This window comes from Aethalodelphis obliquidens, unplaced genomic scaffold (genome assembly GCF_003676395.1).
Source record: "Aethalodelphis obliquidens isolate GAN/ISIS:26980383/991018 unplaced genomic scaffold, ASM367639v1 scaffold37, whole genome shotgun sequence".
Taxonomy (NCBI): Eukaryota; Metazoa; Chordata; class Mammalia; order Artiodactyla; family Delphinidae; genus Aethalodelphis; species Aethalodelphis obliquidens.
In genome coordinates, this window is record NW_020837981.1 from 6,332,267 (window position 1) to 6,345,194 (window position 12,928).

At 54.8% G+C, this 12,928-nt stretch overlaps 1 protein-coding gene and 1 long non-coding RNA gene across 10 annotated transcripts in view; both read right to left on the reverse strand.

Annotated features, from left to right (window-relative positions):
* ZMIZ1 (zinc finger MIZ-type containing 1) overlaps window positions 1-12,928 on the reverse strand; it is a 230,849-nt gene that overhangs the window by 70,717 nt on the left and 147,204 nt on the right. The gene's annotated exons all lie outside the window — the stretch shown is intronic.
* LOC113632545 (uncharacterized) lies at window positions 1,871-9,410 on the reverse strand. The gene is made up of 2 exons (XR_003437854.1): window positions 4,665-9,410; window positions 1,871-2,013 (listed from the first exon to the last, which is right to left on the reverse strand). It is a non-coding gene; the product is annotated as an uncharacterized LOC113632545 (long non-coding RNA).

Consider the following 12,928-nt stretch of genomic DNA (forward strand, 5'->3'; position numbering starts at 1 on the left):
CAGGCTTTTAATACTACAAACCCGGAGTCTGGAGAAATATGGGTACTCCAACCAGTTCCTGCTTCAGAAGGGTTTCTCTCCACTTACTCCACGTTCCAACTCCACTTTTCCAACTTCCAAAGATTTGCTCAAAAGCCTGAGGCCCAAAGTGGCCCGCTCCACCCCCTGGGCGCCTGCCTTGATAAGGATCTATAGGAAAACGGCCGCAGACAAAGGCACTCTCCACCTCTGAGCGCACTCGGGGAGCTCTCCGAGTGACCTCGGCGAGGGGGCACAGCCCGGAGGAATGACTTGGGAGGCAGAAGAAGGAAGAAGAAAGGGAGAGCTGCGGCCCTGGTGCCGTGGCTCCTTGATGAAGGTCCGGGAGCCCTTGGGAAGCCTGATTCAGGGATCAGTAGCTGGTGGCTTCTCCTGCGGGTGTTTGAACTCCTCCTGCCGTGGGCCCTGGCGAGAAGGAGCCGCCAGTAAATCACAGCACTGCAGCCGGGAAGGCAGCCGCGGCTTGCGCTGGAGGGAGCGCGAGGGAGGATGCTTCACCCAGCTGGGGAGCCTGTCGTGCAGAGCCTACCTCCTCAGGACCAACCAGGCCATGGAGGCCCCGAGGTGGGGGCAGGGGGGAAGTCTGTGGTGCCCGAGGAGCCTCCTCCAGGCCTCCCCCTCTCACCTCCAGAGGGATGGGCTCCTGGATCCTGTCCCAGCCCAGGCCAGTAAGTATGAATGAGCAAAGCCACCGGATGTAGGTCCCCCTGGGGGGTGGGGGTGGGGGGGTAGAAAGTGGTTCCCAGGCTCAGGGCTGGGTCACCTCCTCTGTAAGGCAGGGGGCTAGGGGCATACACAACCCCAGCTCCCTCCAGCTGAGACTGAGAGGAAGAACAATGAACCCCAGAGCCACGGAGCCAGGTCCTCCTCAAGCAGGGCTTGCTGATTCAGCAGGTCTCAACAAGGATCCCTGTGACTCAGAGATGTCACCCATGCGGGCTCCAGCACTCAGAGGGAGAGTGAAGAAGACAGCAAGGCCCCAGGTGGTGTCCACGGGAGTGTGGCAGTCGTGAGCTCAGGCCTTGGGAGCTGCTTGGCCACCTGTCTCCATTCAACCGATCCTTCTCAGGGAGCATGGAAGCGCGTGCAGGGCATAGAGTGGGTTCAATAAACATACGCACACATACTGGAGGATAACCGGCCATGAAGCATCTGTCTCACTGCCAGCGCAGCTGCCCCAGGAAGGCTCAAGCAGCTGCACTGGGCGTGAGTTGATTCAGGGGCTCTGCCTCCAGGGACCTTTTTCTGGGGCTTCTGCCCACCTCTGAGGGGTCAGGACACAAACTCCCGTGTCCTTTGATAATACTGTTCCCTCTGCCTCTTTCCCTTCCTCCTTCACCCTGGTCAGCCTCCTTAATTCTACACGTACAATCTCAAAGAAGGAAGGCACAGCTGACGTTCAGCTCCCAGCCAGCCAATGCAGGTGTCTCTGCCAGGCCTTGGGACCCTACCCACACATGGGGACAGTGGGAGGGCACACTCCCACTGGGGACACAGAGCTGGGAGCCCCAAGCTGGATCCAGGCGTCTCCTCTGTCCACAGTAATAGCTCCCACTGACACAGTGCTTGCTGGTTGCCAGGCACAGTTCTAGGCACTTTCCAAGTATCAACATGCCATCCTCACAGACAGCCCTCTCTGATAAGGTGTGATTATTATTTCCGCCCTGCAGAGGATAACAGTCAGGCACAGAAAGGTTTAGACAACTTGCAGAAAGATTTAAACTACCCAGCCATCTGCCTCTAAATCCTGCACCAGCAACCGTAATACCGTATTCCCAAGATGGGACCCTAGAGAGAGTGACCATCAAAGTCACACAGCGAGATAGGGCTGTGATGAGAGTCATGTTTTATATTCTTTCCAGCACACCACATTACATATATGGAAATGTCTTCTTTCTTTGTGTTTCTTTTTCCTGTTTAGCCTCTGTGCGATTTAACCATCCACCTGACATTCCAGGCTGTCCAGGGCTCCACCTGAGGGGGGGCATGGGGGTCAAGGTGGAGAATGAGACCTACCTGGCTCAGAACCTCCCGTCACTGCTCCCCACCCCCTTCCCGGATGTATCCTCCAGCAGGGCCCTCAACCCACACTCAGGCTGCGTTCCCAGAAGTCTGCATTTGGCATCGGCCCAAATCTTATAATCATTTCATTAAGAAAACAAAACCAACCCCTGCCCCACACGTCCACTGGCACCGCCAAGAAACCCTAGGGTTGTGAGGTTATGGGGGATCCAGGAAAGCCTCCTGCCAGGCTGGAGGAGGAGAGAGGATGGGGGAGGGAACCCAGGAACCAGGCATGAAATGGTCCCTCAGGTGGCTTCCGTATTTAAGAGCTGCCTGCCCCTCCATCCACTCAGCTGGGAAGGCAGCTGTGCCCAGGCTGTCTGCCCATGCCACTAGGATGCCCACAGCCTCTCAGCTACACAGAGAGGCCAGAGGGGTCGGAGCGGAGACAGGAAGGAACTGACCATGTCCCTGCTAGCTGAGGAGTTGTGGAGGGTGGGGATGTGCCTGGAATTGGAGACTGAGCCTTAGGAAACAAGTACCGACTAGCTGGTGGCCTTGGACAAGTCACTTTGGCTTCCTTGGGCCTCTGCCTCATCCTTTGTAAAATGGGAGCGAGGCCAGCTAATACCAGGTGCCAGGGAGGACCAAAGGAGATAACAGCGATCATTCTCAAGAGGCTGAGAGGCCGTGGGGTTGTGCGTCCCCCCTCCCCCAAAAGGTGCTGAAGGGCTACCCCCCAGTACCTGTGAATGTGACCTTTTTCGGAAACAGGGTCGCAGATGATCAAGTTAAAATGAGGTCATGGGGGTAGACCCTAATCCCATATGACTGGTGTCCTGATAAGAAGCAGAAATTTGGACACAGAGACAGACACACACACAGGGAGAGTGCCCTGTGAGGACTGGCGTTCTGCTGTCATGAGCCGGGGAACTACCAGAAGCCAGGAGAGATGCCTGGAACAGCTCCTTCCCTGGTGCCCTGCAAGGCAGCACGGCCCTACCACCACCTTGATTCAGGCTTCTGGCTTCCAGAACTGCGAGACAATGCAATCTTGTTGTTCAGGCCACCCAGTCTGTGGTACTTTGTTATGGCATCTCTAGCTAACGCATACCCACAATGATGCTGCCAAAACCGAAGTCGCAGCTCATCATTCCTCTGCTTAAACCGCTCTGGCTCAGTCAGTGTAAAAATCCACGTCTTTATGATGGCCCCACAAAACCCTGTGTGATCTGGCCCCTGTCACCTCCCTGACCTCATTTCCTTCCCGTCTCCCTGCCTGCAGGCTGCGGACGCCCCCATGCTCTTCTCCAGGCGGCCAGGCTCACTTCCCACCTCCTGCAGGCCTCCACCCAGGGGACACCTGAGTCTCAGGAAGCCTTCCTCAGCTGCATTGCCCACATCTGCAGCCCCTCCTGGCGTCTGCTACCATCTTTCCTGACTTAGGCTCCTCCTTAGCACCGAGGACTGATGTATTTCAATTATTTCTCTTGCTAATGCTATCTCCCTTGCCAGAAATCAGGCTCCCTGCCAACAGCGACTTTTGTCTGTTTTGCACATGTTCTATCGACAGGATCTACAATATGCCAAGCAGATGCTTGATATCTGCTGTGTGAATGAAGCATGGACCAGCTACCTGAATGAATAAGTGAATCAAGGAATGAATGAGTGAACAGTGGGGTCTGCGGTGCCCTGCTCCCGCTGCTTGCCAGCCCAGAGACTGGGTCCCCGACGTGCTGTCTGCAAGAATGTGGGTTGCCTCTCAGTGGAAGCAGCCTGTTCAGACAGGAAGCTCAGGCCAGCTAACAAAGGGGCTGCCAGAGGTGAAGAGGAGCTCGCCACCCAGGACCCTCATGAATCTCTTCCCATTGATTTCTGGAGTCGCCTTTGAAGGGATGGGACGGGACGGCCAAGGCAGCGCGAATGTCTGTGCCTCAGCAGTCCTGGGGCTTTATTGCTTCTCCCAGGACACAGCTTTGACGGGGGACTTCCGGACGGCCCCCAGTTGGACTGACATAAGCTCCCTGCAGATGGAAAGGCAATTTCCCTTCCTGCTGAAGCTGTCAGTCTGTCTGCCTGCCTGGCTGGGCGGCACACCTCCCTGTCTGGCCTGGGGAGGCCAAACTTCACTCCTGTTGCTCCTGAGACAAAGGCTCCTGCAGGTACCAGGAGGATGCCGTCCTCCTCTCTGCAGAGGAAGAAATGGCGCTCAGCTGGGGGAAGGATTTCAGGCCACACACCCTGATGCTAGGCTGGGGGGCCCGGCAAGGCTGAATGCAGGCTGCTCCAACAACCACATGACCCCAGTGTGCCCCACAGCCTGCAGGGCCTGTTACGTGCACCCCTTTTCCTTACAGGGTCTCTGCTTGCCTATTTGGAACCCCCAACTCTCAGCATTGAAGTAAAGAGAGCCTAGTCTTAATTTTCGGATGAGGAAACTGAGGCTCAGAGAGGGACTAGGGCTTCCTCCAGTCACACAGCAAGTTAGTGGTAGAGCCAGGACTAGATGCAGGTCTTCTGACTTGTTCCAGAGCCCCAGGCCATCTCTCCATGTTTCCACCAACGGTAATGTCAAGGATGTGCTCTGCAAACTGTAAAGTCCAAAACACATGAGGACTTACTATTCTAAAGGGCTCTTGTCCATCCACTGTCTCTTTCTATGAGCTGGGGTTCACATGGGGAGGGTCTGCCCCACTCTGTTCTTCCCCCTCCTCACAGGGAGGTCGGGGGCCAGACCCTGGACCCTTCAGTCCTTTTCTCATCCACAGTGGGAGTCACATGCATCAGAAGGAAGGATGGCAGTGTTGAAAAAAAGACGGGTTTGGGCTCAAAAGAAGGAAGGACCTTCTGACAGTCAGGGCCGCCCAGGGTGGTAATGAGTACCTTGTCACCTGAGGTGTGTAAGCTGAGGATGGGGAGTTGTAAAGGGGATCCCACACTGGTGGGCTTATGGTTTCTGGGGCCCTTTCTGTTTTGGGGTGCTGTGATAGGTGAGAGGAGAGGAAGGGTGCTCGAGAAGCAGGCCCAAGCACCTCAGCGCATCCTGGGCAGCAGTACAGCCGTTCTATGAACTTCCTAAGCCCATTAAAGCTCGCCAGGAATCCTGTGTCACCTCCTCTCCTGCAGTCCCGTGTGAGAGGACACTCCCCCAGGCGCCTGCTCCCTTCTAGCCCTGTACTCACAGCCCATGGCAGCCCAGGGGGTCTGGTGACTCCCCTCACACCTGCAGTGTGGTCCCAGGTGTCCCCCACCCCCGGGGGGCTCTGGACGTGAGCAGACAGGCCACGAAGGAATGTCTGGGGAAAATCCAAAGTGGCCGCCAGGGCAGGGCGAGGAGTAGGAGGCCTGATGTTGAAATCAGGATCCTCAGAGCTGAGCCTGGCAGGTGGGAACAGCACACCCCTTAGCCCGGAAGTCAAGGTGTGCTCTCCCCTCAAATTCACACACCATTCAAAGTGTTGAATAGTGGCTGGGTACCAGTCTGCAGCTGGGAGGAGAAACTGCCACAAATCCAAGGGTGGCAGGGAAGCTGAATCCCACCCTCGGTGGGGGGGCGGGGGGGGTCTTGTCCAGGGGGAGAGGAGCCAGGACCCCTGTGATGAATCTGAAAGGTGGGACAAGCCATGGGCTCACAGTTTGGGTTGGGGCTGTCAAGGAGGGAAAAAATCAGCCCTGGGGATCTCAGCCCTGAGGTTTGGGGCTAAGCACACTGCCTCTTCCCTGCCTCAGTTTCCCCATCTGGGATGCACGCAGTATTCTGGGATGCATGGTAGGAAGACACAACTCTGAGAGCAGCACTGCTACTGCCCCCCCGCCAGCAAAGGGAGCCCACGCCCCCGTCGGGCCCCAGACAGACCTGGGAGTGTGGTGTGTAATTGAATTTGGCCTAATTACCTAATTGTGCTGAGGAACAACCAGGACCGACAGAAGCCTCAAGTGTCGGGGGTGCTTGGAAGCTAGGAGCCAAGAGGCAGCCTCCAGATTCCCTAGGCATTCAGGGGGGCAGTGCCAGCACCACCACCTTCACACCCCTTAACCTCTCAGTTGCTTGGAACCCTGGGGAGCAGGTGGCAACTGTTCCCATTCTACAGGTGAGGAAACTGAGGCTCAGAGAGAAGCATTTTGCACAGAGCTACCGAGTCAGAAGAAGTAGAGAGAAAATTTGAACCCACATTCCTTCTGCACCTGGGGCCTCTGAACGTGCTGTTTCCTCTGCCTGGAATGTCTTTCTCTGTCCTCATCTTTGGGCAGATTTTCTCCTTGGAGCCTTGCTGCAAGGGTCATTTCCTTGAGAAAGCTTTCTCTAAGCTCCCAGACTCACCGCCCCCTCCACGTGTCTTTTGTAGGGCCTGTCACAACGATTACATCATCGTCGGAGGGCATTCATTCGAAGTCTGTCCTCCCCATGGAGCCCTGAGCTCCTGGAGGGTAAGGACCACATCTACCTCACTCACACTGTCCAGGCATCCAGCATAGGCCTGGGACGCTGTGGTACTCAATTCATGTTTGCTGAATGAGTGGATGAGTAATCTCTAAATTCTCTGTTTTTTCTAGATGCAATCTGCTGGTTTCCTGCTATCACTGGACTGGGCCTTGGGGGTGGGGGTCTCATCTGCAAGGACTATTACACCTGGGGCTATGACAGGGGTCTCGCAGAGTTGCAGGGGAAGGACAGAGGGGCCACTCTATGAGGCCCTGAGCTGGGAGCTTCAGATTTGACATCCCACCACTGGGAGATGAAGGGACCGGCCCACAGTCACCCAGGCTACAAGCAGCCAGAACTGGAAGCCAGGATTCTGAGCCTGGGACCTGGCCTCACCACCCCTCACCATGCTATTATCAAATGGCAGACTGAATGAACGAGGCTAACAGACAGAGGCACGTGAAATTCAATCCAAAGAAAATCATGTGAAGAGTGGAATTTCAGGTCTTGTGAAACAAGGCAGGAGAGAGATTATTAGATCCCTCCCCAAAGGTAGCTGCCCATTGGGCTAATTCACAAGGCAGCCCTACTCCTGGGATGCATCCAGGCCTCCATTCATCCAGGCTCGGGGTTGTCAAGCCTCCTTCCTTCTTTTGGGAGGCGGTCTGACCTGGTACCCAGGTGTGCAGGAGCGGGACTGCCTGGGTCTAATTCTAGCCCTGCCACTTGCTAACTGTGTGGCCTTGAGCAAGTAATTAACCTCTCTGAGTCTCCGTTTCTTCTTAATGTCTTTATAAAGATGAAAGGAGAGGAAGTCTCTGCAGTATTTTTGCCCAGCACCTGGAACATGGTAAGAACTTCAATAAAACTTCACTCCTTAATTGATTCATCGTACTAGGAAAATAATGGTAGTATTAGAAGCAATAGGCTAGTGTGAGTAATAGAGATAGCAGTAATAGTAGCTGGCATGGGAGTAACAGTGCTACTGGGAGTAACAGGAAGAATATTAGTGGTAAGTACCGCATCAGGCCGGTCCTACTGCTGGTATGATGAGGGATGCTGGAAGATTGCTCCCTCTCTCTGTGCCAGTCTCCTCTCAGATAAAAATAGGCCAGGTGATCCTGCAAGGCCCTCTGCACGCTGACATTCACATCAGAGAGTAACAGTAGCAATTAAAATGATACTACTACGGATACTTACTATTTATACTTATTATATACCCCCTGTACTCCAAAAGGGCACTGTCCTCCTCCTTCCCCTTCCCTCTCCACTACACAGTATCCTCTGCCCCGACCCAGTCTTCTTCCTCTCACCGCTGATTTTTGGGGACAGGGTACTCTTCACGTACGTGTTTTGCCTCAGGTACTGGGATGTGGCAAATGGACACCAAGTCCTCACTCTGTGCAAGGCACAGCTTCCCCTGCACCATCTATCTAATCCTCAACATCTCAAACACCACAAACAACTGGGAGGGATATATGGTTATCATCCCTTGTTTCCTGATGCTACCGCTAAGGATCAGAGAGGTTATGTCAGTTACCTGAAGTCACACAGCTTGAAAGCAGGGAACAGGATGCAAACCCAGGGTGGCCTACCTCCGTGGCTGGACATGCCACGTGGGTGACTTCTACGCTTCAAAGGTCCTGTCGCCCCACTGCCACCCCATTCAGGTGCCCCTCACTACCAACCCTCCCCTGCTGACACGGCATGATACTTCTTTCTGTATTCTATGAAAATGACACACTCCCATGTACTCCACAGACAGACCCTTCCTCTTCCCATCAGTCATGCATCCATCTGTCCCCGCTTGATCCTCAATGATTTAAGTCCCATGCCTCCACCGGCCACCTGAGAGCCAGCCCTCAGGCACCGCTGGACTGCCAAGCAACGGGTCTTCAATAAGAGGTGATCGACGACATTAAAAGACTCAGGAGATTTCTCGCAGAATTGGAAGCCCTGGCAGTGGCGGGTGTGTGTCTCACACGGCCTCAGGTGGCCCCCTGCGTGGTGGCTGCCCCGCTGGGGGTGCTGTGCTCTCCGATCCCCCAGGGCCACCCTGGAGTTTCCGCCTCCTGGCTGTGTGGACATGTGGGTCTTCCAACCTCAGGAAGCCCCTTCTGCACAAGCAGGGGGCCTGGGACCCAGACCCCGAAGTCTAGCCTTGGCCAGTGCTGGGGAGGGAACAGACCCCACAGGTGGGGCCACCTCCCCGCTCCCTGTCCGCTCTCTTTAGAGGGGCAGTGCCTTTCTCCTCTGTTGTTTTTCTCCTCCCACAGTCCTGTCTCCACTTGGGGTGGGAGGAAAGAACCAGACGCTGAAGCCCTGTCCCAGGGGGTGGGCACAGCCGTCTCTCCCCTGAGACGTTGAGGAGCGGCTCAGGGTCAAGCCCACGGGGCGGGGCGCCTCGCTGCACTCGCGGCTTTCCCATGCAGCTCCATGGCACACCAATTTCCTGCCGTCTGTGCCTGCGGAGGGCGAGCTCCCATTTCCTCTCTTCCCGGCCCCGTCTGCACAGACGTGGGCCCTTCGCACACGCGGGCCCCTTGCTTCCTGGCCTCCCAGCAGACGCTTTATTGGGAGGCAGTGATTCTAAACATCGGGGCCGCACATCTGAGAGGGGGCCCAGGACCACACGGAGCCTGGAGGGAACGGGAAGACACGCCAGAATGTCACTTCCCCGGCTGAGGGCGCTCAGGAGGGGGACAGCACCAAACAGCAGCAGGCATTTCTGGGGGGTGTAGCCCAGGGCTCGACAGGGGCTGGACTGGGCGGTGCACCCGAGGACGATGAGCCTGGGGCCCAGAGTAAGAGGCTGCAGGTGACACCTAGGCAGAGATGAGCTGCAGCCAGTGGGACCAGCGGTGCGTGGCGCTGTGGTCCCAAGGGGAAAGGCGGGGAGACAAAGGAAATGAAGGAGAGAGGAAAGGAGAGGGGAGAAGGACAGTGAGGGAGAGAGAAGAAAAGGGAGGGAAGGAGAGAGGGTGTGGGGGGGTGAGACACAGGTAGAGGAAGAGAGAGGAAGAGAGAGAAAGAGCCAGAAGGACAGAGAGGTGGAAGATGATTCTATTTTGTTCAGCAGAGGCCACACGCTTCCAGGCAATGGAGCCACCCCTGACAGCCCACCAGGAGAGCAGGGTCCCCCCAGAGGATGCACTGTGGACACAGATGGACCCAGTTCTGATCTCAGACCAGCCACTCCCCAGCTGTGTGACCCCGGGCATGGGCTTCACTTTTCGGAGCCTCAGTTTCCCCATCTGGAAAAGGGGCCAGAGCTCACCTTCGTGGGCTATTGTAAAAGCCATGGCGCTCACCTGTGTGAAGTGATGGCCGAGCCCAGGCTAGCCCTGAACTGTCCCCGGCTTTTCCAGCCGCTCCGGGCTGGGAGTTTGCTGCTGCAAGTGGCTGGCCCCCAGAGGGTTCTGCACGCCACCACCCCTTCAGCTTCTCCTTTGGCTGAGGTGGGTCTGTTGACATTGTGTTTTTCCTAAGCTGTCCAGGTCTGTGAGCTCCTTGCAGATACATACAATCTCTAGGGTTACCTAAGTGCCGGTCACAAAATCTGCATATAATAGATGCCCATGCACGTCTGCTGAAGGGGTGAATTAGTTTATCCTTTGCACCAAGTTTCTGCTGTCATTATAATTATGTGCCTGTTTCCAAAGCAGAGTCCTAATTTTCCCCCCCAGTAATTCCTGTTTCCTGCCAGAGACAATAGTGGCTCTTCATCCCAAACAGGTGAGACTGGGTCCTTTGGAATTCCCTACAGGAGTCCAGCCCCGGGCAGCGTTTCCCACCTGGCCAGCCTCAACAAGCCAGAAAATGTGCCTAGGAATATAAGGAAGCATCTGTTAATAGCTCTTCAAGGAAAGTCATTGGCTAGAGTTCCTAAGCTCTGGAGTCTGTTTCTCTCTGGACCCAGGAATAGCAAGGGCAGGCACGACTGAGACAGCGATGATTCCTTCCAGCCACCTGCCTGGCCACCACCCTGTCCCCAGTGAGGGGAATTACCACCTTGCAGAGCTTCCACTGCAAAACACAAACACCTGGTTGCCCGGGCAGCACCTTGCCACCGTGACGTGATCCAGATGGTCCCTCGAGAGGAAGCTGGGTTGCCAAGGAAACAGAATTGCTGCCGCTCCAGCCAGGAAACCTGGATTCTAGATCCTCTGGACCCCAAGCTTAGAGAAGTGAAGTGATTTGCATAAAGTCACACAGCAAGTACGTTTTAGAGCCTGTGCTGCAATGCAGGACTCAATAATCAGAACGATATGTACGGAGCCCTTCTGAGATGCCAGCTTGAGTTAAGTACTTCGTACCCATTACTTTGTGAGATGCTGGGAGACATGGCTGGGGTTACACGTGGCATGGAAGTGACGGAGCTGAGCTGAGCCCAGGTCAGCCTGACCCTGAAGCCTGAGCTCGGACCCCTGTCCCATGCTGCCCCCTCTTCGGTTTCCAGATCTTGGCTCTGCATGTCCTGAGACCAGCCCTATCCCAACAACTCACTGGACCTGACTCAAGGGCCTCTGAAAGCATGGAGGCCAGGGCTGGGGGCCTGCAGGCTGAGACCACAGTTTCCAGGGCCTGGTCCCTCCTAAGCCCTCACTCTGCTGTGCAAAGTGACTTGGGTAGCTTATGAGGGATAAGAGGATGGGGGTCTGTTGGCCAGGGCCTTCCTTCCTGTTGCTGCTTGCCAGATGGGCCCTGGGGACAGGCTGAGTGTGACAGTCACAATGAGCCTGATCCCTGAGAGAGAAGGCACAACCCAAGAAGGAACAGAAGGAGCGAGGCTTGGAGTTGGGGCAGGCAGGTCTACACCCTCCCCCTATTCTCTTGCTTTTTTCCATCTTCTCTTTAGTCTCAACTATCCAAACATCTATCCAGTCAGAGCCATCTACCCACTCATCCCTCACCTTGTTATAACAAGGATTGGAGTTACTTTGGACAAGTGAATAAATCTCTTTGTTCATCAGTTTTCCAATCTATAAAAGGGGTTGGTTCTTCATGTGCATCAGCACCGATGTTCATAAAATACCCAGCACAGAGCCTGGCATGAAGCAAGAGCTCAATAAATGGTCCTTTATTTTTTTAGTTTTATTCTTTTGGGGCCGAGCCGTGCGGCACGCGAGATCTTAGTTCCCCGACCAGGGATCGAACCCTTGCCCCCTGCAGTGGAAGCGCAGAGTCCTAACCACTGGACCATCAGGGAATTCCCAATAAATGGTACTTTAAATGTGACTTTCTCCCTTGAAAGAATTTTGAGAAGGATTGCTGGGAGACTTGGAGAAACAGAGGCCCTCAAACCTCCCCAGGCCAAGGCACAAACAGGTTGCTGCTGGCCCTGTCTAGCCTGCCTCAGCTGGCTCTCTATTCTCCACTCCTGCACGCTGCCCGCTTCCCTCACTGGGGCCCAGCCTCCTCTTTGTGGGGGAAAGAGATGGCCTCTTAACCCTATGTGACCCTCTGCTGTCTTGAAGACAGCTGTGGCCTTCTGGCCCTGGAGCCTCGAGAAGGGGCCATTCCCTGGCCTAGGTTAATAGGACCCCGCTTATCTACCTACCCACTTGGAGGTGGGTGTGGTTGGCATTGACCTTGGCCCTACCTAAGTAGGGGATCCGTATTTTCCAGACCCCAAAACACAACATAGGGGCAGGCACAGGGTTTTGGGCCACCTCCAGGTATGAGAGGCGTCCTAAGAAAGGCTGAATGCCAACACGTTGGAACATAAGATTGCTAACATGTATACAGCACTTAGTATATACCAGGCCTCATTCTAAGCACTATACATATGTTGGTTCACTTAATAAATGACTTTTCCAAGGTAACACAGCTGGTGAGTGGAGGGCCGGGTGGTTTTCACACCCCAGACATGCTGGTGCAGAGTCCATGCTTTTAAACCACTACTCCTCTCTGTGAAATAGCTGAATGGTTTCTGGAAAAAAATATTTGAAATTGGGGCTGACCAGGGAACTGTGACAAAAACAGCTGACAGGTACTGAATGCTTACTATAGGCCAGGATCTCTGCTCCTCACTTTGCAAAAGACCGTGAGTACTGCATGAGTTCAAAGATGAGAGGGTGTCTCACCCACCACCAAGGACAAGTCATTGTCAAATACTTAATATCTCCACCTGCAAGCAATTCAGGTGATCCTGACAAGCTCTCTTGGGTATTAACATGTCTTTCCCAGCATTTAACTGCAACCTGCACACAGGGTAGGGGGCAGCTTACGGCTTCAGGGTTAGATATTCTTGTTTGAATCACAAGTCGGACCTTGGTCAAATCATTCAATCTTCCTAAACTCCAGTCTCCTCGTCTGTAAAACGGGGCAGACATGGGTCTGGGATCATCATGGATGGTGCACACAGTGCCGGGTACTGGGAAAACACTGCCCAAATATTTGCTATCATCATGATTGAAAGGGGCTATAAATCAGATTCTTTTCCTAATCCAGCCGCCCTGC